The 26957-nt window shown below is 53.7% G+C and overlaps 2 long non-coding RNA genes across 5 annotated transcripts; one reads left to right on the forward strand and one right to left on the reverse strand.

The window, feature by feature from the left end:
• Positions 1-10348: 10348 nt before the first annotated feature.
• On the reverse strand, positions 10349-24605 carry LOC101789199 (uncharacterized). Of its 4 annotated transcripts, none has more exons than XR_001198914.3 (6): positions 24146-24605; positions 22445-22535; positions 19413-19598; positions 18336-18966; positions 17966-18059; positions 10349-17589 (listed from the first exon to the last, which is right to left on the reverse strand). It is a non-coding gene; the product is annotated as an uncharacterized LOC101789199 (long non-coding RNA). The 4 variants fall into 4 exon arrangements; XR_001198913.3 differs by having other exon boundaries at positions 22445-22538; positions 24146-24603; XR_001198912.3 differs by having other exon boundaries at positions 24056-24603.
• On the forward strand, positions 22469-25100 carry LOC134470687 (uncharacterized). The gene is made up of 2 exons (XR_010039744.1): positions 22469-22582; positions 23528-25100. It is a non-coding gene; the product is annotated as an uncharacterized LOC134470687 (long non-coding RNA).
• Positions 25101-26957: the final 1857 nt, after the last annotated feature.

Here is a 26957-nt window from a genome sequence, read left to right on the forward strand (position 1 = left end):
TTGGACTGTGAACCTGTTGGAAATTAAAGACTCATTCAGATTAACTCAAGCAAGGGAAGTGAGAGAAAGGATAGCTTTTAAAAAGACAAGGTGACTCAGAGAACAAGAAGCTAGAAGCCAATTCTCTGAAAAGAACAGGAACCTCCTCCTCCTCCTCCTTTTCCTGCTCCTCTTCCTCCTCCTCCTCTTCCTCTTCTTCTTCTTCTTCTTCTTCTTCTTCTTCTTCTTCTTCTTCTTCTTCTTCTTCTTCTTCTTCTTCAACAGGGTCTCACTGAGTCACAAATTTGCCAAGGCTGGGCTCAAACTTATGATCCTTCTGCCTCAGCTTCTCAGACTGCCAAGATTACAGGTATTAACCACCATGCCCAGCTTCAGTATCATTTTTATTTATAATTCCCTCCCAGTCCATAGAATAAAAGGAGTTTACCTAAATACTCAGTCTGTAACAGAAAGATCCTCTTCCTATAAGCTTAAATTCAAATTCCTTTGGAATATATTCATTGGTCTAGTTAGGGTTGAGCTCTAGCCCTCCCTCCTCCAACCAATAGCTTCCAAAAGTAGGACCTCCAATCAATAGCTTCCACTGGTCCAGCATGGGTTGGCCCCTACCCCTGGTCCAATCAGCAGTGTCTAGGGGCTGGACCATGTTACCTCAATATGGCAGCTCTTGCTAAAACTAAATGGATGAAAACAACCAAGTGGGAAAAAGGAGCCAAGCACTGAGCCTCAGAGAAGAGGAACAGAGTATGACAAGTCATGACTTGCTGAGGGAAATTAGACATAATAACCACCCTTGAGGAGCTCACAATTTCAAGAGAGTTCCAGGCTCAAAGGTGGACAAACCCCATTACCATTCAGAAAAGACCATTACGGGCAATAGGACTGAGACATCCCATAACCAGCCTTTGGTAAGAGAAGTTCCCAGAAGCCACATTATCTGCCACCCCAAAGCCATCCTAGGACCTGACAAGCTAATTAATCACAATTATTATTGATGTCAGTGCCAATCCACCTGCTCGTGTCACAAGACATTAGTTATTGCCAAGAATGATGAATCCCAGGATGTAGAACATGCTAAAAATATTAATTTACAAGTGAAAATGATTTTAATTGGATTTCGCCCTTGGAGCCATGTCAGGGGCCTGCTTTCAATCAGACTTGTCCAGTCAGCAAAGCAGACCCCAGCCTTTCAAATTGAAACTGTGATTGGCTGGCAGAGGTTAATAGAAATGTTGGGAAATAAATAGGTTATTGATTGATCATAACAATCAGCTGGCTCCTGGCTTACCTTGCTGACCTCACCCACCCAATTCTGCAGCAAATTCAGTTAGCATCTAATTATAGATCGCTTTTACAATACTATGTATTAATGAGCAGATAATATCATGGGGCAGAGGGATTCTTTCTGGAGATGTTTCCCAGGGACAGAAAAACATAGGGTGGTCTCATGTCCCTGAGTGGATCCTATGAAGAATGAAGTCACTCTCCCCACATCCTACTAAAACCCCATCCACGCCCTCAGAATACATTTCCTGGGCATGAGCTTCACGCAGGGGACCTAGCAAGGTGGCCTCGTATTGCATCAGATGAAGCCCTTCTGCGCAGGAATTTGCTGTGTGATGCAGCGGTCCTTGGACCACCAAGTCCAAGAGTCGTTCAGCAGGTTGCTAAAAAGGCCGAGTCCTAGACCGCACTCACAGGGGCTCGCATCTTAATGAGCTGTCTTTTCCCAGAAACTCAGACTTCCCAAGGGAGCCTTCTTCTGAGACACACTGGACTGGTCGGGAAAAGCCACACTAGGAAAATCATAATTCGTCACTTGGGGACCTTGCCCAGCAGGTTACCCAGAGGGTGGTGACAAACAAGGAAAGTGGGTTACCAAACCCAAGCAGGCCAGCCAAGCTGAACCTGAAGAACAAGTTACCTCATAAAACTGGCCACTTCCTGGAGCTTCGATCTCGCTAAATCACTAAGTGTCCAGGCTTGGACTTGCAATCCTCCTGGGTCAGCCTCCCAAAGTGCTAAGAACATAGGTCTGGGGGCTGGGGATTTAGCTCAGCAGCATAAGTGCCTGCCTTGCAAGCAGACAGTCCTGAGTTCGATCCCCAGTACCAATAAAAAGACCAAAAAAAAAAAAAAAGTAAGAACATAGGTCTGCACCACCACGCCTGGCTAAAGGTCACTTTTCACGGGAACCAGTGGTGTGACGGCCGTGATTCCAGCCCCACTACACAGACGCTGCACATCTCTCTCTGCCCCTTGAAGGAAAACAAATGTATTAGTTGTTTTCGCAAGTCCAAATGGCCCTTTATAAAGCAAAAATTCTTTGCTGTGCATCGTTTTGCTGAACTAACACAGCAATGCTGTGAAGATGAACATGGCATAGACGGGGAAACTGAGGCTCAGAGATACAAAGGCCTGGCCAGAGTTCACACAGCCCATATATCCAGACAAAACTCCAAGTCCAGTCTTCATCTGCCGTGGCACTGTGGCCACCGGGTGGGGAATGTAGCCCTTCTATAGGGGTCAAACAGTGGGCCACAGGCAAGGGCGTGGTTACAAGAGCTGGGTGACAGATGATGCAAATCACAGCTTTTAGGACAATAATGGGCCAAGTATGGTGGTGCGTGCCTGTAATTCCTGCACTGGGGAGGCTGAGGCAGGAGGATCACAAGTTCAAGCCCAGCTGGGCACCTTGGTGGCTTAATGAAAACCTGTCTCAAAATTTAAAATAAATTGCAGGGGCAGGCCCAGGCATGGTGATACGTGCCCATAGAACTTGGAGGCGAAGGAAAAAGATCATCTGTGAGTTCAGCACTATCCTGGGCTACACAACGAGACTGTCTCAACCCTCCCTCCCCCACAGAAGAGGACTGGAGAGATAGCCCAGTGTGCGGGCCTAGGTGCAAATCCCAGCACAGCCAAAAAGGAGAGAGAGAGAGAGAGAGACAGAAGAGAGAGAGAGGATGGGAGGGAAAGGGAAGAAAAGGGAAGGGAAGGGAGAGAGGAGGGGGGAGGGAAGGGAAGGGGAGGGGAGGGGAGACATGACAGTACTGGGAAGGCACTCACCAAGCTCTCGGCATACTGACATGAATCCAGGAGAGACGCCCACCTCCAAAGCAAGAAGACGGCCTGTTCTAAGGATAGCAGAGAGAGGTGGCTGGCAGCCACTGGTGCAGGACAGCAGGGCCCTCACAGAGAAGTGGGGTGCCTTGACAAATGTGTTTTCTCATCCCACTCCTCCGCACCTCCTGCCTGGGCTCCCCACTCTCATCTCCCCCTCAACCCATTTTCTTCCCGGCAGCTGGAAGCCAGGGTGTAAAGCCATGCCGTCCTGCAGCACAAACCTCCCCCAGTGGCTTCAAATCACACCTACGGCCAAATCAGACTCTTATGGTGCTTGAACGGGTTCTGAATGACCTGGCACACTCACCCCTCCAACGTCACATCCCACAGCCTCTTGGACTCCAGCCGCATTCCTGTTCCTCTGTCACACCAAGGTCACTCTCACTTCTGGGCCTTTGCCCTTGCTGTTCCCTCTGCCTGACATGATCTTCCTCCTAGTGTCATGTGTAAGGCAGATTTCTGGAACTGTGACAAAATACCTGAGATCACCGACTTAAAAAGAGGAAAGGTTCACTCTGCTCACCGCTTTGGAGGCCTCAATCTCTGGTAGCTTGGCTACACTACAGAGCTTGGGCCCATGGAGGGACAGAATATCATGGCAGGGATGCACAGCAGGGTAAGGTGCTCACCTCATGGTGGCACAGAAGCGAACAAAAACAAGGAGCAAGAGACAGCACTCCACAGTCCCCTTCCGGGCATACAGCATGACTGTGACCTCCCTCTAGCCCCCACCTCATAAAGCCACCTCCCTACAGTGCCGCCCTAGGAACTAGGCCTTTAGCCCCTGGGCCTCTGGGGACATTCCAGTCCCACTGGCAGCCTGCTACATGGTTGACCCCCCTCAACAGCCCAAGAGGACCTCCCCAAGAGGTCCTCTGTCCACCTGCTCTTCTAAGAATGGGACTTGGGCCCCTCCCCTAGACCGCCCTCCCTTGAGTCACCCTGGGTCACCCTGTCCCATGTCCCACCTCACAGCGTGGTATTCAATGTACAACATTCTGATTTCCATAGTGAACATCTATGAGAGCTCCTGCTCACCTGCCTGCCACAGGGCCTGGTACACAGCACAGGCTCAGCGCTCAGACAGCTGACTGTCAAATCTGGTCCTGTCGAGAAACCAGGGCAGTGAGTGCCCAGTGGGTCTCAATCAGGGTGGTGTCCACCTGTGGTGGCCCTGGGGTCTGCTCCCAGACTCCATGGGGGAACAAAGAGGTCAGTCTATGAAGACACCAAGGAAGGTCACGAGCTGAGGCCAGCCCTTGGGGCGGAGGAGACTGAGGGCTGGATGTGTCTATCCTGTGCGTCTTTTATATTTGGCAGATGCCTGCTCTGCACAGGAAATAGAAAGCCCGTGAGGACCCCTCGCACCCATCCAAGACAGACACACTGGTGGCTTGCACCAGAACACTGGCAGGGCAGTGGAGGAATTGGGTAGAATCCGGAGCTGTTAGGGAGATGATGTGACGGCCCTTGGCCAGAGGCTGTACCAGGGCAAGGGAGGAAAGATGGCTGTGGGCTGTCCTCAAGACAGGAAGACCACAGGGGACCAGGCTAGGAAGTAGGGGGCGGGGAAGATCCTTCACGCAGCTGACAGAGGAGCACAGGGATTTCTCAGAGGAACGCGAGCATTGTCAACTGCAGCCTGGGAAGCCTCTCCAGGACCTAGGAAGTTTACAATCACACCTTGATCATGAACTCAGTGTGGGCAGGGCTCAAGAGGACAGTTTGTCCCCCCTCTAGACAGCAGCGTCTGTCTGTCTGTCTGTCTTTGGGCAGCTCGATTAGAGCTGCAGGTTCTATCTTTGAAATGGGTCAATCCTGACACTTCGAGGTTGATGTCAATCACAGACTGGGCACCCAGCCAGGGCTGCAGATAAGAGGAGTTGGGGAAACCTCAGTCCCTCTCTGCCTGGCCTCTTTGGAACCACTAGCACTTTCTCCCAGCACAGCAGCTCTGTCCTAAGAGAGAGTGGCCTCCCGTCCATCCCCTGGCCTTGGAAGTCACATAGCATCAGCTTCTCTTTGCTAGGACAAAACGTACACAGTTAGGGAAGACACTGGTTTTGGCTAATGGTTTTGGAAGGTTCAGTTCCTGATTAGCCGGCTCCAAATCAGAAGCATCATGGTTAAAGGGTCTGGTGGAGGAAAACTGCTCACCTCATGGCAGCCGGGAAGCAGAGAGAACAAGAGCCCAGGAAAGATGTCACCCTCAGAGTCCCAGTCCTAGTAACCTACCTCTGTCAGCCAGGCCTTTTCTACTAAGAGCCCGTCAGCCTGCTGAGAGCTCAGCCACGGTTTAACCTGTCGGTGAGGTTTGTGCCTCTGTGACCCAGTCTCCTCTCTAGGCATCTCTTGACACAGTCACACTGACGTCAGGATGACCCATCACAGTCATGTCCCCCAAAGCCACACAGCTGCCACATTCAGAGAGAAGACACTCATGAAGCAGGGGGGATTGTTGCAGCTATCTTTGGAAAATATCTCAGAAGCCATCAAATAATGATAACTGCTGTTTCCCACATCTGGAACCTCACTCCCCTGGGGTCCTCCCCCCCTTCCCACCACCCCAGGAGGGAGACTCGGTGCCAGCTGCGCTTTATACATGGACACACACAGTTCTCAGGCAGGAGACAACTGGGTCTGAACTTAACCATGCTTCCTTCCCTCCCTGGGGTCTGCAAAAGACCCAAGGGTTATGCTAGGGAAAGGGCCCAAATCAAAGACTGTGGGAGTCCAGCAGCACCCATCTCCGGCAGTCTGAGGACCTGGGAAAGTTTTGAGGCCTGACCCCGGAGCCAGGAGATGATGTCTGGAATGAACTCCCTGGTGGCCCTGCAGCCCAGTTGCTGGAAAAATGCCCCAGCAAGCCCGAGCTTCCAGGGCACTCATCCTGGGCCTGCTGGAGGCTCCCACGCATTCCTGGAATTCCAAAGCTTATCTGGGAAGAAGTCTCCTTCCTGCACCAGAGGCCTCACCACCTCCCCCAGGGGCTCGGTCCCCAGCCATGTGACTCCATCTTCCCTGTAGGGTGCTATGCACAGGAGGGTCTGTTTACCAGCCACAGCTGGCAGGAGATGCCCACAGGGACCCAGACACTGCAGCTGTGGCTTCAAGGATGTGCACATCCAGGCAGACTCAGCAGGGAAGGGGACAGAGCTGCATGCTGCCAGCCAGCTGGCTCAGCGATGAGGTCCAGGTGGCCCCTGGGGTGTGTGTGTGTGGGGGTGAGTTCAGTTTGGTTTTGGTCCTAGGGATGGAGCCCAGACCCTCTGCATGCTACGCAAGTGCTGTACCACTGAGTTACAGCCCCAGCCCCCAGCTCCGATCCTCAGGTCATTCTGTCTTCCCCCTGGACTCTGTGGTAAGACGACTGTGGTCTGATGGACCAATACAGCGAATGTTTAAATTTTTTAAAATGTATTACAGTAAAAGACACATTACCATGAATCTCCTTTAAAATACTCTCCCTGGCCCCCAACACACTGACCCCTCCGTACTCACCACTTTCTGAAGCGGTTCTGGAAGGCCTCTTTCATGAGGGTCTTTAGTCGTGCTGTCACAGCTGCTTCCACGTCTAGAACTGACTCGCCTGTCTGTCCGATGGTGCTTGGCATTCATAGCACTTTGTCTGAACTTTTTATCACACTTCATAAAGACACTCATAATATCCCGTTCATAGAACATGGTGTCGTCCCCCTTTTTCAGATGAGGAAACTGAGCCGAGGGAGGCAAAGTCACCAGCTCCCCGTCCACAGCCAGGGAGGGCGGCACCTCCCGCATGCAAGGCTACGCTGGCTTCTATTTCATTCCTCCTACAAGGCGGTCCTGGGCCATCTCTGGGCTCCCGTGGTATTGGACGCTGGGTCGGAACAGGAAGCAGCAGATCCCTGGCTCGGGGGCCTGTCCATCAGGGCAGCAAAGGAGAAATTAAACACAAAATCCCCACCTGTGCTCTGATCTGCCTGGCAGTGACCACCTCAAGTGGGGGCAAAGAGCACTGCGGAGAAAAATCAACAGAGAAAGGCTGTTTGGGTTTGATTTTTCGCGGTCTGGGAGTAGAACCCAGGGCCTGGTTATCACTGAGCCACCTCCTGGCCAAGGCTCAGCCTTCTGGGGGAGAGGGAGCCAGCATTTGAGGGACATGCGCCCCCACCCCGGCCTGGTAGCCTCCTTCACCTGAGGCTTCCCAGTCCTCCGGTCATGTGTTTTCCTGTCCCTGGGTCTCCATGTCCCTTTGGAAAATGGGGATAATGAAACTTAAACCACAGTTAGCACCTCTGTACCCTGCTCAGCACACAGCTGGCATCCACTAAGCCCTCAGGAAAGCACAGGCTTTCCTGTGTCAATCCCTGGGGGACACTCGGGGCTGGGAGGTGGGTGGGAGGAGCAGAAGCAGGAGAGCACCTCTTCCGCAGATCCTCCCTGTGCACCCATCTCAGGGGAGACGCCTGCAGGACCACATGGCCGGAAAAGGGCTGTTACTGACACAAAGTGACCCTTACCCAGAGCGGCATGGCAGAATGCAAGCCAGGCTCTGTGTCTTCCCATTTTGCAGAGGAGAACACTGAGGCTCAGAGAAGGCCTGTCACTTGGCTTTGTTTCTGTCAAAAAAGGGAACCCTCTGCCACAATGAGCAGAGCTTTTCCAGAGTTTCTGTTTTCAGCTGCATTCATGCCAGCTCCTTGCTCATCCACCCACCCATGCTACACACAACTCAGTGCCCTGAAACTCTGCCACCCCACGGGAATCCCTGTAGAGCACCCCAGACACCAAAGGAGAAATCCTAAAGAAGTCCAATTTCCAGGCACCAAAAATTAGCAGCTGGGGTTTGGTACAATGGCGCCATCTGCTGGCTGAATCTATAAACCACAGCTTTCGCTGGGCCTGCGGCTTTGAAACTCTGCCCTCTGGGAGCCACGTGACAAATGACACTGCAACAGATTGAATGCACAAGTAGGTATCAGAATGCAACAGAGTCTGTCTTCTATTAAACCATCCATTAAAGAGATTTACCAGAAAGAGTAAAGCTGTCTTCTCCCTTAATTTGTTTTCTTTCAGGAAGTAGCTATTTTTCATAAAGCATGTGTTGTTTATGTTGGTAAGCAATGAGGTTTATAACTATTATGGTTGTTTTTCCATGAATTAATAAACAAGCCGCTTTTGTAAAAAGAAAAAATAATCTTGGTTCGATTTCTAATATGGAAGATGTGCTATGCCAGCTCCTTGCTCCTGTTCATGGCTCCTGTCTACACCTGGTTGCTCATCTAAAGCTCTCCCGGGCTGTGAGCTCACAGAGGCCGCGCCCGTCTGCTTCCTGGGTGGATCCCTGGCAGCGAGCACCCTGGTTAACGCAGAGTCCCTACATTTTGTTGAATCAGTGAAAGCAGTCGGCTGACCTTCAGCAGCCGGTGGTAGCCACACACCCGACTGTGGCCACTGCCATATGTTAAGAGTGCAAAGGGGACCTGAAACCCCAGGGTTTGAGAGCTGCGGTGACCGAGGTTTACGGATGGGGTGGTCAAGAGAAGCTTCTCTTAGAGGCTGAGTTCCACTGAGACCAGAGGGCCTGGAGATGCCAGCCATGCAGAGACCAGAGGGACTCGGCCCGGTGAAGGGCAGAGCCAGAGCCAGGCACGTGGGAGAGGACCGATGGGAGCATGTGGGCGGCACAGCGGCCAGCTGCCGGGATACAGGACGCGCTCAGTCCAGCTCCTGGGTGAACCGAGGGGAATAAAGGAGCGGGGAGCCCCCACGGTCAGGCTGCATGTCTAGCCCTTCAAGGGCAGAGGGCACTTAAAGACGCCCCCAGCAGCTGGTTCTTTTCAGCAGACACTGACGCCCGAGGCAGAAAGGGGCTAAGCAAGATTGCTCAGGGACAGGGAGGGCAGTGGTAGAGTTGGACCCAAGGACAGGAATGGTGACCCCTTGGGCTGCCTGGGTCAGCAGGTGCCAGGAAACGGTATGCACACTCCCGAGTACCGTGCTGGGCGCTGCCGGCTCAGCTGTCCCAGACTCCAGAGCCCTTTCCCCCACACACACCAGGGTCCTGAGCTTGCCCGAGACCATCGGCCTCTCCCCACTTACCCCGTCCCCCAGGGCAGGCTCTCGCTGCACTAGAATATTCCCAGTACACCCCATCCAAAGGTTAGACTCCAGCTTAGAGCTCAGGCTGTAGGCTCCCCGACCGGCCCCTGCCTGCCCCAGATCCTGTGGGCACCCAGCCCCTCTAAAACCAGCCTGATGACTCCACCAGCACCCGAGGCTCCCATTCCCTGTCTGGTGATAACACCGAGTGAGGTTTCAGGAGCAGCCCCTGTGGGTCTCAGGCCCCGCCCAACCACACCCCACCGGGTGACAGTGCTAGTGCTAGGCCCATTTCCCAGAGCAGAGGGAGGCTCCGAGAAGGGCTGCAGGCCTCAAGGTCTCACAGCATGGAAAGGGCAAAGCTGGGGTTCAAACTGCCGTTTCCTGTGGGAGTTTCAGCCAGAGGACTGACCCTGGAACTCTTAAAAACACTCTGGCATACTGGCCCGAGCTGCAAAACGTCCTGTTCATTTTTTATTTTGTTTTTGCTTTTGTTTTGTTTTGACTAGGACTCACTATAGCTCAGGCTGGCCTCAAACTTGCTACAATCCTCCTGCCTCAGCCTCCTGAGAGCTGGGGTTAAAGAGCCCAAAGATACTATATCCCAGATGTCAATAAGAGGTAGATAATCAATCAATAAGAACTGGGATTTTCTTTGCTGCATTGCTCTATGCACAGAGCAGTATGATTTTTAAAGATCACCCATCCCACTGGTCCTGGTGGTGTGTACTCCAAGCACTCTGTGAGGCTGAGGCAGAAGGGTCATGAATTCAAACCTAGCCTGTGAGGCAACTCAGTGACACAGAGAGACCCTATCTTAAAGTAAAAGAATTAAAATGGCTGGGAATGTAGCTCAAAGCAAAAGCCTTGCGCACAATCCACAGTAACCCCTTTTTAAAAATTACTGGTGGAGCTGATGGTTGTACAACTGTGTGAATGTACATGTGAACTATCTGCTTAAAAATGGTCAAGGCGGTTTGTTTATGTGGTGCTTATCTCACCACAATTAAAACTCCAAACAAACACTCTGTGACATGAACCCCTATGGTCAGGGCTCCGGAAAGACTGACTCAGCGACACCAGCTGTCCCTTCTCCCCCAAACCACATGCCCCTTCTGCCTCAGCAGTCACAGTCAACTTTGGGTGTTAACTGATTTTTAATATCAAAATGGTACTTTACACAGAAGCAGCTACAGTAGGGGCTAAAAACAAAAAGCCAAAGGACACTTCATTGCTAGATTTGGGCCAAAATCAGCTTTTTAATCAACAGAATTTCTGTGCACATCCGCCATCCCTGGAAGCCAATGACACAGACAGCTTTTCTTGACTCTTGAGGAGGTCTGAGGGGGGCCACAGTTGGGAAGGGAGCCGGGGTCCTGCTCAGCATTCGCCCCACCTCTCTGTGCAGCACATCCCAGGACACCAGCACCACAGCACAGCGGCCCCTGCCTCTACAAGGTGTAAGCAAAGCCTGGGACACCTTGTCAGGGCACAGGCCACTGTTCAGCAAGCCTGATGTCACTGTACTCGAGGACAGAGGGAACGAACCTCAAGTAGGCACCAGCATGGGAGAGCTCAAGACAAACCCGCCTACCAGGGCTCAGGGCTCAGCTTCCTCCAGCATTCAGTCAAGGACTCCACACACACACACACACACACACACACACACACACACACACACTCACACTCACACACATACACACACTCACAGACTCTCACAATCCTCGTCACTCTCAACATGGTTCTAGGCCCAGGCCTCCTGCCTTTGGGGACAGAAAGTTCTGTTAACCCATTTTTCTCTTCTCTGCAGTCAGTAAACCTCTTGGATACTTGAATCTCCTCCTGCAGCCACACAAGCCAACTGCCCCTTCTCTCTGCCAGCCTGAGGCCTCACTCCCTGGACCTTCTCCAGGGCCTATTTGCACCAGGGCTTGTCACATCTTCGAAACAACCCTTCTTCAAAGTCCTCATGGTCACCTTAGCCTTCTGAGCTTTCCAATCGGTGCAGAGTTACCTCTACCTGGGCCGGGTGACGTGGAACCTGTTCATCTCCAGATGCCTGCAGGGTCCTGCTGGTTTCCAGACTTTCTATATAGACGGTGTATGAAATATGCCCACAACTCATTACAAGCTCCAGAGTCCCAGCCGGGCTGAAACCACCAAACCAGCTTGAAGGCTCAGCCCCACTCTGCCCTTCTCAGGTCACACCCACACAGCTCCCCAAGGTGCCACACAACTCCAGAGAGCCCAGTGTACCATCTCTTTCCTGCCACCTTCCCCAGAACCTCTGTGAATCCTCTGTGCACCCCCAGAGCTTTGTACCCGCCATTCCCACTGCCTGGACCTCACCCCATCCACCTGACACCAGCCGGAGTTGAGCTTACCTACGGTCTCTTCAGCAAGCCCACCCTGCCCACCACATCCTGGAGTCACTGGCCCTACCCACTCATTTAAAGCCCCTGGCCACCAGCCAGTATGGGATCCCCACTAGGCCCCCATGCCTGGCACGGTGCCTACTGATTTGTACAAGGCCATGAGCAGTGGTAGGCACACAGGGTCCCCAGCAGCCACAAATCTTTCTACTTGATACAGAAGTGCTCCGGAGTGCACCATCAAATGAGTGTTTGTGTGACATACGGCCGGGCGGCCACTAGAGGGCGGCAGTTGCTCCCCAAGTTCAGGGCCTTCCACTCTGCACTTTCTCGCGGCTCTTTCCGGGTTGCTCCTCTGCTCTTTCCTCTGTAGTTCAGGCCCCTGGATCACCCTCCACATCCCACTGCCAGCTCCTCACAGTTAGCTCTGGGCCCGGGGTCATAGCGGAGAGGGACCTCTCGGCACACCCTGACCCAAACTGCTGTCCGCTAGGCTTCCTAGCCAGGCTCTGAAACTGCCCCTCAGCAAACCAGTCCTCCACACACTGATCTGTGCTCCCCATAGACTGACTACCAAGCTGAGCCGGCAAAAGGAGCCCCTCTTCCCATTCCCACCTCAACCTGTGCACCTCTCTCCCCCGCAGGAACCCCACCCCACCACCTGCAATCCCCGCATGGCTCCTCCTCTCTGCCACCAGCAAAACTTCCTCAAGCAGTAAACAGATCCAAACTCACTGCTCCCCAATGCAGGCAGACTGCAGTAAAAGACTTACATTAAAAGAGTTAGAAGAAGCCCAGTTAAATCACACTAAGATGTAAAGGGCTGATGGATTTATAATCCTGAATATTACTATGTGTTCCAGGGCCACCAAAACTCTGACAAAGCCAAGCAGGGCCTTTGGGCCCCCGCCTGATTGCTGGTAATTCCACACATGTCATACTCTGTGCACACACCAGGCGGGCATGTTAAAGTTTATAAAGTACATGTGGACAATGAGATTGTTGTGTAAAAGTGCTGTCACAAACGCCAAGAAGGCAAAGGATACATCCACGGGTCAAATGTTTGTAAGACACACCCTAGGTCAGACCCCACCTGGGCGGGTACCAGCCCCCCATCAGGACTGGGCCACGCCCTGGCACCTCCTTTAAAGACCTAGGGTCTCCACTGACATCTGACTGCTCAGACAGCGCAGTCACCGAGTCCGACATCACTACTTAATGCTACTGCTTGTTAGTCCAGTTCCAAATCCTCCCAGCCATGCTGCCCACCAAGCTGTTAATAGTCGTGGTAACCAGGACTGTTACACCTGCTGTTAGTCAGAAAGAAGTCCACAAGCCATTAGTTTCCGCTGAAAGGAACAGACCGGAAGGCAGGAGTTAGTCAGGGGGAAGGGAAGTTAATTAAGAGCCGGCCCGAGCCAGGCAGGGAGTCCAGAGCCCCCAGTGGGCGAGATTGGCTGTTAGTGGGCAGCCCTGGGCAGCCAGGGCGAGGCGGGGAGTAGCTGGGCGAGAGCAAGAGTTAGTGCGCGGGAGCCAGAGATCAGCCTAGAGAGGCCAGGAGCCTACTGGAGGTGAGGCATGAAGTCACCCCCAGGTGTGGCCCCGGCTCAGCGGCTGGCGGGCTCTGGGGGAGGCTGGCTGGGCCGGGGCAAGGGCATGGAGGAAACAGGGAGTGAGGGGGACTTCCTGGCCAGCCTGTGGGCCCCTGGCAGGCATGTTCTGCTCCCCACTTCCTCCTCTTCCTAAGCCCCCAGCTCTTGTACAGGTGCTTTCCACACTGCTTTTGCAACACAGCTACAGACACCCGCTAGCTTCTGGGTGTGAAGTCTTTCTAAATGACTTAGGGCCAAAAATAGCCCCATATCTACTTCCGGTGTGAGTTTCTGGCTTCTCCCACCTTTTGACGTAAGAGCCCCTCTAGCCAGCTTCCTGGGCCTCTCCCTGATTACCTGCCATGCCTTCTCAGGACCTAGTGATAAGGAAAAGCCTCTTTCACTGACTGTCAGTCAACAGGCCCCTTTCCTCAGTTTCAAGTGTAGAGAATGCCTCTGTCACTGATTTCCTGTGTACACAGCTCCCTCAAAGACGTTTCAGTGTAGGAAAGACCCTTTATTAACTTCCTATTTGATTTCGTGACTGACTTCTGGTGTAAGGCCAGGTCCTTCGACCAAGTTCCCTTTGGGGACACTCCTTTAGCTTCCTTTCCAGGATGGCTGCTCTCACTAACCCTTTCCAGGGAAGGAAGCCCAGGCCCCTTTTTTCCATTTCTCTGGCTGGGGAAACCCCAGAACTGCACTCTGTGACCCACAGGCCTTGGCACTCACACCCCGGAGGATGCCCCGGCCCTGCCCACTCCCAGTGGCAATCAGCCTTGTGCACAGAGGAGCGAGGTCATGCTCAGAGTCCAGCCTCCCGCATCTGCAGGGCCACCTCCTCCTCCTCTGGATGCCGTTCATAAGGCCGCCCCTGCCTTAGACCTGACCCAGTGGTCTCTGATCTCACAAGCAGCCAATCTGGGACATTGGTCTGCAGGACCAGCCTGGGGACATCTGTTTGCCAAAAGGAGGGGGACCAGCCCCCAGGGAGACCCAGAGCTCGGCAGGGCTGGGGTTAGTAAGAAGAGAAACCAGGTTAGTAGGGCCGGGTTAGTAAATCAGCACAGCACCAGCGACAGGGGCGCCTCGGCAGACACACACAGGAGTCACTAGGAGAAAAGGAAGAACACACGCAGGTCCGTTAGTGTGTTAAGGGAGGGTGGGGCGCAGGGGAGGCGCCCCCAGGTTAGACAAGTTAGTAATCGAACAAAGAGCTGCCTATAGAAAAGAAAGCTGACAAGAAGGAAGAATGTGGGGGAGACAGTTAGGGGTTCAAAGCAAGTGTCTGGCTCCAGGCAGAAGGTCTGTGTGCAGAGCACCCGGGTAGCCCAGGGCTGGGCAGCAGCTGTTGCCAGCTGAGTTTTGGGGCCCCCACCCCCACCCCGATCCCTTCGCTTATTTAAGGCCATCGGTGAGGTAAGAGTCAGTACTCCTCATCCCTATGTAGGAAACTGGGGTGCAGAAGAATGAGGTGACTTGCTCAGAGTCCCTCCACTGAAGCTGGCAGAATTGCTAAGTCACATGCAGGCCCTGTCTGCAGTGAGCATCTGCACAAAGACCCCAGCCCAGGCCAGGCCCTCGGAGCCTCGGCTGCCCCATGGCCCAGCCCCTTCCAAGGCCCATGAGCTGCAGTTAGTAGGGTCTGGCTGCGCAGGGTTAGTAGGGCATGCTCGGGCCTGGTTAGTGGGTTAGTCGGTTGGCAAAAGGCCAGGCACCTCGGCACGGCACGCGCCACAGCGTCCTGGCCGAGCCCTGGGTTAGTAGGTTAATCACACCATGCAACACTGCCCGGCCCCTCCAGCTATGGTTCCAGACACCTCCTGCTCACCCACCCCAGCCCCACCCCAAGTGTGGGGCCTGACCAGGGCAAGGGGGGTCCACCTCTGCGGCCCTCAGGCCAACCAGAATTGAGCCTGGCCATTTGGACCCTGCATTTTACTTCCGTTTCTTGGCTGTGGGTCTTAGAGCACCCCACCCCTGCAAACACTTCAGTTCCCCTGGAAACAGATGCTACCTGTCCTGAGTAGAAACCCCACACTTGGTTCTAGTCAGACCCATCCCTGAGGGCTGGGTCCTTTCACTCAGGCATGCACACACACACACACACACACACACACACACACACACACACAGATGTGATCCCCAGAGCCCCTACTACCTGGTGGACATGACACCCATCACAGCTAACCTGCCCCCTCCTCCTTCCCACAAAACTGCATTGAATTGGCCTGGCCTGGAAACCAGGTTCGAGCTCTCCACCGCACATCCCTCATCTGAGTCCTTTCCAGCCAACACCACACAGCACCTGGGGGCACCCTCGTTACACCGCCTCCTATCACCATGAATGTTCCTTACAGAAAACCCAGCCTCGCATCTCCTGCAGCTCTAAATGATGCTCTGTGAGAGATTCTGTAAAATTAGAAAAACAAAGCCAAGAAACACATCACCCTCTGTCCTGTCCCTGAGTACCGGAAGTCCCCATGAGCATTTCAGAGGCTCTGATAAGTCTTGCACTCCCTGACTTTACTTGGAGAATCCTGCTCCAGTTTCTCCCCAGAAGCTCTGGGCACAGCCACAGCTTTCTCACGCTCTGAGACCCTTGTTGGTTCAGCTTCACTAGAGAGCCTCTCCCACCTAATACCCTCAAGTGTGGCACAAGACTGAGCCCCAAGTTAGTGCTAGTTCTAATGCCAGAACTGACTTCTTCCCCAAGCTCCTTAGAAAGGGCTGTCAGGACAGCAGCCAGGGGAGAGGGGAGTCAGAAGCACCTCTGACTCAGAAAGTGCCTAAAGACCAGCCCTAAATCTAAACACCCCGATGGGCAGGGTGATTACTGAGCACCAGCTAAGCAGTCACTACTGCACTGGGCACATTATCTCTGGAGATGCGCCCCACACCTGCTCACCAGGTCACCAGCACCCATTTCAATGGGAGTTGAGGGGTGTTCCCACAGCTGTACAGTAGAGGGCGCACCTGAGACCTGCTCTGATTTCAAACTAGGGGCTCCTTCAGGACTAGGCTCTCCACACAGGGTTCAGCCAGTCCCTATGCCCAGGAGGCACCCGACTCACCCTGGCCCCAAGCCTGCCATTCCCTGATCTATTTTCCATTCACTTGCTCCTCCTTCCTCTACAGGTGAGGGTTCTGGAGAGGACATGGCACCAACTTAAAATCAAATGAGGTCACGAGCATGGGTCCTTGCTATACTAGGACTGGTGTCCTTATAAAGACAGACACCAAAGCGCCATTGAGAAAAGGCCACGTAAGGACGCAGAGGAAGGTGCCTCACCAGGAGCCAACCCTGGAACCTGGGTCCTGGACTTTCTGGTCTCCAGAACCATGAGAAATAAGTCTTGGGCACTGAAGCCCTGCGGTGCATCCTCAGTATTCTGTGACAGCAGCCCAAGCTGATGAATACCCACCATCTTCCCTCCCTAGAAAAAGGACTTCCAGCTTTTAAAATGATCTTGGGAAAGCTACAAGCTTTGCAAGCAGTGGGATTATCCCCTCTGCAGAGACTGTCATCAGAGGCGGACACGGAAGGGCAGGTGTATGGGGACACTGCATATGGGAAGGGCCCATCTCACTGGCCTCTGTTCCCAAAGACAAAATTCAGAACCACACACAAGGACCAGGGGGCTGCCTGCTTGACACCTATCCTGAGTTTGGGCTCAGATGGCTCTTCCTGCCTTGGGGTGAAGGAATTCTCTTTGAATGGCAGGAGTGAGAGCAGGGCTGTCAGTCTAGTTTCTAGTGAACACCCCCATTCCACCCCCCACCCCTGGCATCCTCAGCTCTACACCTTTTCAAGACCTTACCCCTCTGCCCCTCCAGTTGCCTCCCACATCTGGACACCACTGGGGAAGGCCCCAGCTTCTCCCAGGACGCCACTGCTTCCCTCTGGAGCCATCAGGGAGAGAGACATGAAAAGCCTCACCCAGGAAGCCCTTACCAAAATGACAAAAGATGGAAGACTTCAATGGGCTGCCCCAAGGAGCCAAGCCCACCTCCCCAACTGGTAGTGCCTCCCCAACTTCATCTTTGTTGAGAGCAGGCCTTGGGGAGGGTGTGTCCAGGGAAGTGCTTGCCTGGGCAGAGGTGTGGCCACAGAGGGAACCAGAGGAGGAATACAGTCTGCATGGGGTCAGGGAGCGGCCACCAGCCTCAGATGCTTGGGCCCAGGCAGGAGGAGCAGGGTAGAGAGCTGTGGCCCCTCCACACGCCTGGAGCATGCGCCAGCCCAGGATCCGGTGTTCAGCTGACCATCGGCCAGGAGCAGCTCTTCTCAGAAGACCTCTCCCACGCGCTGAGAAGAGCGGGATCCTTGGGGATGGGACCACCGAGGGCTGCTCTGGGTTCCTGCAGCCAGAATCCATTCACCCAGCTCCCCAGAGCACAGCAAGCCAGGGGTCCTGGAGAAGTGCAGGGGGAACATGGTCTGGGGAGGCACAAAACATGACAAGGAGGCCAAGGCCTCTGTCCCGGATCCCTGTATCCCCCACCCTGTCCCGGGTACACGTGCAGCCGCCTGTCTCCTGTGCTCCAACACTAGCAGGGGACTGGGACTCTAAGATCTTTTAGAAGAAACTTAGGCAAAAGGAGCAGGTAATGGTAGCCCAAAACGAGCCCCAAGGTCATGGACAGAGACAGGAAAAGGGTTGGGGTGGGTGGAAGGGACTTTCAGAGCACTCGTGTGACTTGATCTCTCTTTCCAACACTCACCAAAAGGACCTCTAGACACAGCATCTCCAATGCATGCACACATGCTTCCCAGGACAGGGAGCTCACCTCCTTGCCTGGCCATGGGGAAGTGTGTTCCAACATGAAGATCCAAGAGAAGGGGACCGAATGTCTGGTGTTCACTGCTGGATCCCAGTGTCTACTGTAAGAAAGATGCCTGGTCTGTGTCTGCAGAATCGAGGGCCCTGCTAAAAAGCCCAGCCGAAAGGCCACTATGAATCTGTGGCCTGGATTCATTCCCATCCACACCTCAACCACACAGAGCAGCCTTCCAGCCATCCGGGTCCTGGGACCTTCTCATGAGCAGAAGGATCTGGCCAGGCCCAGGCCAGGGGAGGGGACACAGAAGAACAGACAAGCTACCTGCTGAGAGGAAGCTCAGAGCACCTCTCTCCCTCCCTGCCCTGCCCAAGCTTACCTTCAGCATCCAGCCACCATGCTGATAGCCCAGGCCTGGCTCCGAGCTCCCTCTGCACAAAGACCCCACACAAGGCCATCCTGGAAGACAGAAGAGCCACCCAGGCCGCAAAAGAGAACCACACCCACGCCCCACCCCAGGCCAGGGACAGGGAGACCTAGAGCCCCAGAAACCTCCCTGTTTCCCAACAGCCGACTGGGGGACCCCAAAGGAAGGTAGGATGGGGCTCTTTTGAGGCCAGCCCATGCTGCCAGTGTGGAGAAGGCCAGGGGATGCCCAAGGATCCTAACTCAGGTTTGTTTTGAGTCAGCTGTGCCTGCAGATGGAAGCCAGGCAGTTAGGGACCCTCTGAACATACTATCAGAGCTCGCTGTCGGCACCTGGCCAAAGCTAAAGCGATACATACTTGGAGCCTCACCCTGAGAAGAATGCATCCCACAGGCAACAGTGCTGAGGTCCCCACTTGACTACAAAGGGAGAAACAGACTGACCAGGGGCAGGCTGATGGCCACAGGCAGGTGCATTTGAATACTTATCTGCAAGGCTGCTTTCTTTCCTGCATGGACCGGACTGCCTTGAAGAACTTGGAAAATTCCTCCTCTCTTCTCTGTCCCAGGAACTCGGTGCAACTCTGCAAACAGACGCTGAGCTGCTCTGTGGGAAATTTTTTGATCCCTTCCCCTAGGCCTGTGTAGCTGGAATCCTGGGTATCGTTAAGGCAAAGCAATGTCAGGGGACTTTAGCTCCAGGGTTAAGCTAATGCTGTTTAAAGAGCAGAAACTGAAATGTGGACTTAAAAGTCAACCAAATCCTGTTAGGACTATGGCTCCCCAGTGCCACATACTTTAAGTAACTAAGTTTTCTTGTATAGAAATGATACCGCCATGAGATTCTTATTCAGAGCTTGTTTACATGTGATGAAATGGACCAGAACTGAGAAGTGCCACATCAAAAGGACTGACATGGCCCCAGTATCTCAGCTCTCACCAGGCCACACTATGCCCCACTTCCAGCCAAGGTCAGAGAAGCTGTGCTTGAGGAGTTGGAACCAGGGGGGACCCCTAGTATCTCTCCTACCCCTGACATCCAAGAGGGCTCAGCATGTTGGATTTCGCAGTGGACTTGATTGCATAGCATGAAGCTGGTCTCTACACCCCTGGCATGTGCAGAAGAGATGGAGCATCACCTTGGGTACCGCTCAGATGCCACTTCAGCCACATGACCTTGCCTGGAAGTACCTGGAGGTACCGGGACATCCTCCAGCTGTCATGGAGAGAGAAAGAGACAGGAGTAAGGGAATAAATACATGACCATGGGCAGGCCGGGGAATGCTGGCAGGAGCCTGGCTCAAATCACAGATGACCTCCTCGAGTACAGGTCACAGGCAAAACAGGAAGCTGGGAGGGGTTCTGGTCAGACCAGGGTCAAACCCAAACATCCTAGTGAATTGGAAAGAACCTGGGCTTTGTGGCATGGATTCTACCAGACAGCTGTGTGACCTTGAGAAATTCCATTGCCCCTCTGAGCCTCAGTCTTATCTTCTTAAAATGGGGATAATCACAGTACCCACCTCGCACAGTGACCATGTGGATGAAATAAGATAGTATTTACCCAGTGGCTTGAATTCTATTACTGCTACTGTTGTGTTGTTAGTGTTATTATTGCTCCAGTCCACGGTGCTCATTAACGCTGCTCATGGAAGGTCTCTTTTCCCTTTAACAGCACACAGGATTCCTGGTAGCAAGAACAGCAACCAGAAAAGCCCTCATGGCAGCCTTTTAGGCTCTCTCTAGGCTTTCGTCCTTTACCCTGACTCTGGGCTACAAGGACTGCTCAGTCGCCTGAGGCACCAAGAGGCCGTGGCCTAAAGTGCATCAGATGCTTCAGGGCTCGCAGATCCAGGGAGCTCCCAGGAACTGTGAGCCTCACAAGGGGTCCTGCTGAGAAACCAGGGATTCTTCTACAGAGGAGGCCACAGTGCTACTTCTTTGCAAACTCAAACACTGCTTCCCCAAAAGAGGAGGTTCGAAACTCAGTTCTCCTCCCAGTAAGAGAGGCTCTGAAGAGAAGGAGGAAGAAGAGCAAAAGGATGAAAGGGAAGCTGAGCTGACAGTTACAGAAAACAGACGCTAACTGGGGACAGCTCTGTCAACATGACAGCAACGACTTGAGTTTTATTAGACACATTTTACAGAGCAGGAAACTGAGACTGAGAGAAAAGTGCCTAGCTCTGAGGCCACCCAGCTGGAAGACAGTGCAATCGAGATTAACAGTCCTATCAGATCCCAAAGGACCTACCTGAAGACTTATTCAAATATGGGAGTGGGGGTTAAATGAGAAGAGCCTTGAAGAAGGGATACATAAACGGCCACGTGGTGGTCACCAGTATTCCCATACCGTGAGGGGACTGGCCCCAGACTGCGAAACCAGTCCTTGTCAGTTTATTCCAGTTGTTTTCATGGTCTTGAGGCAACGGATTAAGTTTCTTTTTAAGAAAGATGTGGCTCAGACTAAGAGATAGGAACATATGTCAGTGTCAGACTAGATCTGGATTCAAATCATGACTCTACAGCTAATTACTGTGTGACACTGAGCCTGTCACTTTACCCCTCTGAGCCTCAGCTACCCATTGGCGGTGCCTACCTGCCAGCCTTAACCTTGGGGTACTCATGAGTGGCACCCAGCAAAGGCTCTGGTAGACAGGGACTCAGCAATATCTGGGTCGATCCCCATTCGCTGCCTATTCCACACCCTGGGTCACAAGAGTCCAGCCCCTCCCCGCCTCCCCTCCCAGACACTTCCAGTCTTGCTTCCACAGGGTCCCACCTGGCACCATACGGGAAAGGGGACACCTGCCTCCTCCCATCCCATCAGCACAGAGGGATGGAGAGACAGATGTCACCCTTGCCCAGACTGCAACTCTGCCTCTGGGAATCTTTAGCTATTGTTCTGCAGAGCTCTGATGACAGATGAGCTGGGCCTCAGAGACCGGGGAGGGGTCCCCAGGACAAAGGCCGAGTCTCTAAGTTATTCACCAGCCGATTGAGCCTGCACAAAGGACCCAATGCCCCAGAAACACACTGTGCAAACACTCCAGACCACGCCCACAGCAGAGGGAAACAGCACAGAGCCCGGCAGCAAGGCTCAGGTGCCCGGAAGGGAGCTCCGCTGTACCCAGCAGGTGCACAGGGCGACAACAGTCTCTCAGCACCCATGGGTGCTCAGCCTCAGCAGCCCCGTTGACTGGGGTCATGATTCCCATGGAGCGGAGGACCCTGTCACTCAGGGAAGGGAACTGGCACAGGCAGGAAGAGGGGCACATATGCAGCCCTGGGACCCTCACTCCCTTCCCTCTCCACCAAGCTGCGCTGCCTGGTGAGGGCATCCCTGTCCTGGGAGGCAGCGGGGCGCAAGTCCGGTAAAAAGACCTTGAAATGAAAATATAGGAGAAGGAAGGAAGCACCTGGCAGGCGCAGCCACAGGACACTGACTAAGCCCACCATATTCACCCCCTCCGTGAAGCACTAAGATCCTTACATGGATTTCCACAGAGGTCAGAACAACACAGAGATCTAGCTGTTTAAAGTAGGACACCTATAGAAAAATTTCAATTGTCACTTTAGTGGTGAAAATATGCCAGAGGGAAGCACACAGAAATGGAGTTTTCCTCTCTTATTTTTGCCTTTTCCAAATCTTTTACAATTATAGTGCACTTTAATGGATCTATTAACTATGTAGAAAAAACTCAACAAAAATTATAAAACTCGTTTCCTTCCTCCCCTCCCCCCCAGGACTGGGGATGAACCTAGAGCCTTGGCACTGATCTCCATCACTTAGTTGCCCAGACTGGGTTTAAAATTGTAATCCCCCTGCCTCACCCTTCCAGAGTGATGGGATTACAGATATCCATCCACACTCAGCTCCTGATGTAGCTTTTAAAAGCAGGATGTATATAGTATAATTTCAATTATCATTTTCAGTAGCAAAAATGTACCAGAAGGAAACACATAAAAATAGTTTTCTTATTTTTGGCTTTCCCCAATCTTCTACAATTATCATGCATTGTACTTAAAAGTGTTAAAAATCACCAAAAATTACGTAACTCTCACTTTTTAATGCAGGCATAAAGAATGACTCTTCCGAAGCTGACGGAAAAGCCCTCTGGTTCCTCTTTCGGACTCCAAGGACTTCAGATGCCTGCTGCTAAGAAAAGAGAGGGGCTGACATCACCAGAAGAAAGATGTAAGGTAAACCTCAGAGCTGGTCTCATGGCCAAACTCATGAAATTGATGAACGGGAGGCCTGGGGGACGGGACATAAAAACATTTAAACAAGAAATTCACCGCACTAGAGATGGGGTGAGTTCAGCGTCACCCAGAACTAGGGGCTGGCAAGGAGCCCAGAGGAAAGCACCTGCCAAGCTGCAGCTCTGCCCTGAGCCGGGGCGGGGCGGGGCGGGCTGCGCCCTCGCGGAGCCTGACCACCTGCCCCAGGGAGGAGGGGCGCGGGGAGGAGCCCTCCAGAGACCCAGCCCCACCCCGAATCTGCTGACGCATCCCCGCGGCCACGTGGCCCAGACATCTGCGTACGGAAGCAACGCCCCGAGTCTGCGATCCGCGGCGCTCAGGTCTCCCTGTCTGTCAAGCGGAATTACTCATCCTTACCCCGCGGCTCCCCACTCCCCAGGCACCGCGACGCGCCCCGGTGCTCCCAAGCCGGCACGCGCTTTGGAACGCCCGGCGCGGTGCCCAGAGACGGTCCTCCTCGCCCGGGGCCGGCCCTGGGCAGGTGCTGGCACCCAGAAAAACAAAGCCGCGGCCGGCGCTGCCCCTCCCTCCCGCAGCAGCCGCGGCGCCCCGCAGCCTCCGGCCTGCAGCCTGGGACGTGGTGTGGGGGCCACTCGGGGACTCTGGGCGTCCACCTGCACAGAGAAACGACGTCCCGGGCCGAGGGCCCTCCGGAGGGGAGTCGCGGTGTTTCCTTCTCAAATCCCCAACGTCTCTGGCTAGTGAACTAGAGCTGGGGAGAGGCGGGGGTTGAGGGATCCTAGCTGGTGGGTTCTGGGGTCTTTCCAGAATCTGTTGGCTATGCAACATGGGTTTTAGAGTCGATCACGACTGGACTCAAAACCACCAGCTGTGTGACCTTGGCCGGGTCGCTAATCCTCTCGGATCTCCGTTCCTCATCCGTAGGGGTTCTCTCCGCCTCGTGGGACTGTCGAGGTAAAGGCGCGCAGAGCACTGAGCCCTCTCTGGCCTAGAGAAACCCGCTCCCTGGCCCAAGGAATGGTTTCCGGACCCTCTGTCCTCTAGGAACCACGCTGGATGTGGAACACCGGGGGTCTGAGCCCCAGAAGTAAAGGACCGACTGGGGGTGGGGGGATGCATAGGGGGTTAGAGCACCAGGACCTGACCCCGCCACCCCACCCTCCAGCTTCAGGACCGTTCAGAACCAGTCCTGGCCTTAGCCAGGTAGCTGCTAACCTGGTGGGCCCAGAAAGGTCTGGGGCTCCCCACCCCCATGCCTGCCTGGTAGTGGGGGAAGGGATGGGCCTTTGTTCCCCCTGCAAGACCCCCACCTGCCCTGGACTCTCAGGCCCCTCCCATGTCCCATCCGGCCGGGAGTCTTGGCTGCTTCTGATAATTGCGGGCTGGGCAATGCGGGGCGCTTCAGGCAGTGCTTACCTTCCCTGAGCCCTGCCCTGGGACACCGGGACCTACCGTCGGTAGCCAACCTCGGAGAAACAGGCTGCTCCCGCGCGGGGCCGAGGGTGCTTGCAGAGCCGGGTGTTAGGACAGGCGGTGGCTTACCTCGGGTTCACGGTGCGAAGGTTGGAGTGCAGAGGGCTCTTTGTGCCCCTGCTCACAGCGCAGAAGTGGGGGAGCCCTTGCAAGCGCCTCCCCTCGCAAACTCCTCCCCGCACTCGTCCGCAGCCTCCCTCCCTCTGGTCCCCCGAGTGCAGCCGGCGTCGTCTTTGTAGCTGCTGCAGCGCCCATGAAATTTTAATGCGGGAGCGGCTGGCGGGCGGACGGAGGAGCCCCACCCCCAGCCCTTGCCTCTGCCCTCCTCCAGCCTCCCTGAACCCCCGCAACCCCACACTCTGCCCCCTTACTCTCGCCCCAGAGTCAGGACCCTCTAGGCGAGGTTAAGCCAGGAATGGGGGGAGTGCACCGGTGCCTCCGAGGCACAAAGGGGCGAGCTGGGCTGTGCGCTCATCCTCCAGCATCCCCGCCCGCGGCGCTGCCATGGCAACGCTTGCAGGCTGGACTGGCGTGGAGAGCTTTGACTGAAGAGGTGAGCGCAGGTGGGACTGGGATGGAGCTGGGGTGGAAGCCTGAACCCCAGCGTAGGAGAAAAGACGCGTCTTGGAATACCAGGTTCTTAACCCACAAGGCTTTGGGTGTAGCTGCTCAAGGAACCTTGCCAAAGGTGCACAATGTGGAGTCAAAATTTGAATCCAGATCTGTGATACACTTGCCTCTGCACACACCCCCAGTCCTAAGAACACGTATGGGGGAGCCTTCTCCTTAGTTGCCTGCAGGTCACTGAGCTACAACACACTGTTATCCTCTAGGACCTGACTGTCCTGGGTTCAAGTTTAGCTCTGTCCATGCTGATGACCATCAGCCTACACGCCCTCTGAGACTGTGCTGTGTCCCATCAAGTAGGTGATAATGGAATCCACATTGTGTGGGTTCCATGAGGGAGGGTATTTTGCACAAAACCTGGCACTTAATAAAGGCTCAGTGCATATTTTTATTAACAGATCGCTTTCATTTTCATACTTTTGTGTCTGGTTTTTTTTTTTTTTTTTGTCATTTTTATCAATCAGATAAAGAGGTGGCAAAGGCAGTGGCAGATGTCCACTGCCACGATGAGGGACCCAGGTAAGATTTGAACACTTGCCTTTAGGTCCCAACTTCACTAGCTATGGCCCATACTGGTGGTGGCACACCTTTGGTACACTCGCGGCAGCAGCTGTTTGCTATCACTGAAAGCTCCCACATGGGCCATCACTGGCCTATATTGTGCTCCCTCCCCCAACGTGGATTTCAGAACCTCCAAACCCAATTCCGCAAATCTATAGCACATTTCTAATGTTCCAGTCTAAGACCAGTACAGGAAGCTCACGGGTCCCAGGGAGCCCCCAGAGACTGCCTCCCATCACGCCAGGAAGGGGACAGTCCATGTACAACAGCTAGAGAAGAAGCAGAGCAGGGTGCGATCACAGATCGCCCGGAGCACGCAGCCTAGTGGTGCTCCCCCACCCCCACCCCATAGTTTCCCTCCTCACCAGTCGCATCTCCCTGGACACGTGCAAGACACAGCCGCAGCGAACCCAGAGGAAGTGGAAGAATCAATATTTTCTCAGTCCCAAGTCACCTACTTCATAATCTGCCCAGCCCTCCAGTGTAACAGTCCATCACTTCCAATATCCATTTGGGAAAAAATCAAGCCACTTATCTGGCGCCAAAATTATAGCCCTTCTATTCCCTGGAGCCCCTTAACACAAGCAATGAGGAGCCCATGCTCCTTATTGGTTCCGGAGATATCTTTGCAAGGTGAGCAGAGGTGGCCCTGTGATCAGATCATGTCTCACTCAGAGGGACTTAGAGTGAGCCATAAACTGAGCAAGGCAAGGAAGGTACAGACCCCCAAATCCAGCTTGGGCTGGCCTGGAGAGCCTCTCCCCCATCCCGGTTCTCTAACATGAACCATTTCTTCATCATGGAGCAGATCAAATGTTTCTTTTGGAGCAAGCAGTGAGTTGATCTTTTGACTTCCCTTTGTCCAACCCTTGAGGACTTTCAGCATGAGCAAAACCTTCCATCTACTCTCCATTGTCTCAGGAAAGTTTATTGCCTTTATGCTCGGGGCAGGGTTGAACCCTCCTTTGGAAGCCAGACCTAGTGTGGGAGCTATACCTAGTGTCCTCCTCAGCTCCCCATCTACTCAACACTGACCCTGACCTTATCTTATGAATAGACCCTGGACATAGAAAAGCACATCCCAAGACCATAAATGTCTTTCTTGCCACAACTGACCAAGAGTTCAAGTCTTGCAGGAAACTTTAGGGCTGGTGCTAACTTAAGCCCCAAGAGCCCGCAAGCAGATAAAGAGGCACCCCAAAGAGATTCATTAATGTTCCTTTTTCACCTTTCTTGAAAATGACCTAAGCCACTTCTTATGGAGTTTTAGTTGCCAAGGCAATGGAAAGAAACACCATCAGACCTTTAAAAGGGGCACTTAAAAGTCAAGTTGATTCCTTTAATCTGGACCTGTCCCTTCCCCTATACCCACGAGGTATCATGACTTCAGGGCTCTGCAGATTAGATGATCTTTGTACTCGACATACTGCCCAGCAGCCTGAGCCCTCCAGGTGGGATTCTGGCCCTAGCAGTATGTTCAGGAAAGGGTACCCTGGGTCTTTTCCTCTCTTCATTCCTAGAGAGATGTCCAGAGGAGCATGCCTTTCAACAATTCCCTGCTGCTACAAAATTGCCCTGCCTCTGTAATTCCCCTCTATCCTCTGGCCCTGTTCTCAGTGCTTTGCCTACCAGCCCCCTCTATGACAGTATGGCCTCATCGCTAACACAGGAAGAAAGGTGAGTCTCAGGAGGG

Source organism: Cavia porcellus, unplaced genomic scaffold (assembly GCF_034190915.1).
Source record: "Cavia porcellus strain 051 isolate PalLab524CR breed Dunkin Hartley unplaced genomic scaffold, mCavPor4.1 scaffold_16, whole genome shotgun sequence".
NCBI lineage: Eukaryota > Metazoa > Chordata > Mammalia > Rodentia > Caviidae > Cavia > Cavia porcellus.